Source organism: Chanos chanos, chromosome 6, assembly GCF_902362185.1.
Source record: "Chanos chanos chromosome 6, fChaCha1.1, whole genome shotgun sequence".
In the NCBI taxonomy this organism is placed as follows: domain Eukaryota; kingdom Metazoa; phylum Chordata; class Actinopteri; order Gonorynchiformes; family Chanidae; genus Chanos; species Chanos chanos.
Window position 1 is genome coordinate 15039815 of NC_044500.1, and position 3949 is coordinate 15043763.

Genomic DNA, 3949 nt, shown 5'->3' on the forward strand with positions numbered 1-3949 from the left:
CAAAATCTAGCAAAACAACAAAAATGTTTCTCGTTGCAAAAGTCTTATATGAGTGACTACCACTACATCTACTGAATTTCTCCTAATCATTGTTTGGCACCCCCATACACCACTAGGTGGCAGTGTTATCTTGCCACACAATGTCACCTAATGGCTTCGCTATTTTTTGTGTGGTGAAGGGCTCTTCTCCTGGTAGTGATCACAGGAAATTGTCTGTATCTAATTTGCCTCAGAATATTCATTGTAACCGCAGCATGTCTGAGTGGTCAAAGAATTCTTACCCACTGCTTTGTGTAAGTACTGAGGCAGACACCACACAATTATCTCACACTGGTGCAAAGTTATTAGATAAGAAATCAACTATAGATAAGTTTTTCATGCACTTATATTGGTGTACTGAGGCATTGCTGAATTATGCTTAAACCTAACGTAATACATGTTGTTTTGTGTGAATTTGTGTTGTTAAGCAGGTGTGAGGGCTGTCCCTATAAATAACTTTTGCCACCCTCTCTCTCTTTGCTCAGACAGCTAGAGTGACGCCCCCTCTTCTGTCACCGAGTCCACTGTTGTTTGATTACTGCAGTGCCAGGCAATAACAAATTACTTGTAGCCTTTAGTAGTCTTCTTAGTGAGTGTTTATACGCCTGTCTTGGGACTGGAGCTTTTGTCAAGAAGAGCACTAGCGTTGACCTTGTGTGACCTGCAATCAGCTGCTGTCCTCTGCTTCCCTCAGCTCAGGCTGAGGCACCGGCCGCTTACCCCGGCCTCTGTAATGGAGGACTGGAGCCAGATGGCACTGAATGACAGGAACAACAGATTAATTGGAAATGGGGGGGAAACAGAGGCATGGGCCCAAGGCCAGTGAGAACCCCTAAACTTTGTTTTCAGATCCCCAGAGACAGTCCGTCATATTGACATCTGCTGGGCGCTTTACTCATGACGTCACGACAAAAATACACAACTGCTGTTTTTTGAAGAACTCTGAACAGTCGTTATGTGTAAGTTCGCAAAGTGTTCTTTATTTGCAAGTGTTCATCATCTGTTGTTTTTGAAAGGAGCAGAGATGACTCAGTCTTTGTGAGATTATTCTGACTACTTTACTCATTCTTTTCACACATTAAGGATAATGGCCAAATTCGGCCGCTGAAGAGTCTAAAGAGCTGGACATCAACAACAACAACAACAAAAGGAGGAAAATCAGAGCAAACAAATGTAGAAAGAAAATGAGAGGGGTTCTCGGCCAACTGTGATATTTTGGTGATGAAAAGGGCAAAGTGTTTCTGGCTTTGGCCGCAGCCCGGGCAAATTATGCAATTTTTGGCCATCTGGCATTAATTTTTAAACAAACAAAGAGGGAAAAAATGGATGTTTGACGACACATGATAATTCAGGGAGTCATCAAAGAGCCCTTGTAAGTGTGCATTTTGCTTTGCCTGACAGTATCTCTAATTCTAATGACAAATCTGGGACTGCAGCCAAGAGCAGCCATATTATTTGTTGCTTACCTGAGCACTCCTCTGTTTGGACTGCAAATGACAGACAACTAGCTGTGTGGTTCCACTGGGTCAATAAATGAATAAATTCATTTATACTGCTTCAGGCAAGCTGAAGGTCAAACCACACTTATAAAGTTATGGCTCAAATATAATCTCCTATGAATAAGTACACAAATACAATTTACTGTCAGACAGAAACAGCTGACTTACAAAAAAAAAAAACCCCAAAAAAACAGAAATATCAAAACAGCATGTTGAGCGAACTGGCTTTTAAATTTTATGTGCTGTAAAACAAACAAACATACAAACAAACAACTATAAATATATATATATATATATATATATATATATATATATATATATATATATATATATATATACACACATATAGATATATAGTGAATTAACTTTCAGTACATTTGGAATGGCCATACACATAATTTAACTTCAGGAAAGCGGGCTTTCAAAGACATTGCAGAACAGCAAAGGCCTGTAGATGTCTGGAAATGTCACTGTCAACTACCTAGCAATCATAGATGACATCACACTTTGTTGAAGTGACAGCAAGATGATGTATTTACAAAGAGTGACATCATCAAGCTAAGCCCCGTTGCACCCTAGAATGCTAAGTTAATAGCAGGTTTGATTTCTTTAACCAAAACAAGCCATTATGACAGGAGCATTTCTAAGCATAATGGATCAAGTCACTGCCAGTCAGCTTAGGACTGTTGAATAACTGTCAGTTTTTAGAGTGGCAATAATTGTCATTGCTCTAATCTACACAAAGCTTGATTTTGTTGGCGTGATAGTCTACAGAATATGAAGCCTGGTTCAAGTGAAGAGTCCACAGAAAACATTGCCTGTTCATTGTACATTTACAAAGATCCTGAGTGTTCAAGTTGTTGGAATCTCCATTTGAACCCCATGAATGCGAACACAATTTCATTTGAAGTCAATTTCAGTCTGCCCTGCTGGAGCACAAGTGTGAACTGTTTTCTGAATCCTTGCTCCCCAATTTTCAACTCCATGTTGAAATACAAAAGAGAACAAATGATCATTCTCATTCTCAAAGCCCTCAATTATGTTACACTCTCAGACACAAAGCCAATGCACTGAAAAACTAGTCCCACTGGCAGTGACAGTGGTGGAAGAGGAGAGAGAGAGAGAGAGAGAGAGAGAGAGAGAGAGAGAGAGAGAGAGAGAGAGAGAGAGACTGGACATCTATATCCCTCAAGAGTAGACCACTAGAAAATCGCACAGCAGTGAAGAGGCTGATTACATTTATAACAGCACCTGCATGACAGCAGGTTGCTTTGAAATGGAGTCAGCTAGGCTCCTAAAATTACTGGGTAATGGCAAAGATTACAATTCTGAGTCAACACAAAACATTTACTAATTTTAAGTTACTTTTAAAACTCTTTTGTATCAAAATGAATAATGCAACAATAAGCACAGTGCTGTCCTCAGAGAAGTCTTACTGATTTATTTGAATTACAAATCAACAAAGTACAGAATCTAGCTGATACTCTGGATTTGTATACATTTCTCCTAACTTATTGCTCTTAACTTTCTAAGGCTCTTTTTTGGGTCTTCACGGTGATGATCATCATCACTAGTCAATCTGCTGTTGTTTTAAATCATGCTTGTTCCAAAATAATTTATTACCGAAAATATCCAGTAAGGCTCATTTTTACAACCCAGTGAAATAATAATGCACAGTTGTATCGACCCTCTTTTCCCATTCAAAGAAAGCACTTTAGTGGGTATTGGCACAGATTCACATCATTCCGGATGTAAAAACCACAGGTTCCAGCACTGTCTCTTTAAGATTCGCTTAGAGTCGTTGGATGCATTTACCGTCCGGTTTTAGACGCACAACAGTTGCAATGAGCTAGCGCGCACTCGTGAAAACGGGACTTGGATTGCGAAGTCATCCATACTGACAAGACAGTCAAATTCACGCTGTCGTCCACGATGGTGGCGCTCGTAACAATCACCGCGCAGTAGAGAGAGGACTCAGCCCAACTGGAACTGAAGCGAATTTAAAACAAGTAAACGAATATGTTTGGATGTGGCGATCAGAAATTATAGAATCTATAATGTGGTCACATATTATGAAAACTAGGTTCGTTTAATTCGAATCCTGTTGTTAGTGTGTAACGATATAGATTTTTATCTTCTAACTGAATGAGTTTAGTTATTGCGTGTTTTAACGGTCAGTATTACAAAAAAGAAGTATTCAGACAATGCTGTTCTTTTTTCCACACTTGGAAACTGTACGTTTTTAGGCAGTCTGAGAAGCGACTCGCATCACTAGGGAAATTCCAGCTGTGTTCTTAACGTAGCCGCGATAATGCTTGTAAGCGTTAACTCCGGCTCTTTGTGCCAGCCCCATTCAGCTGCGTTTACCAACTTTTGAGAGAAGACAAAATTTTTTGGTGTGATACGGAACC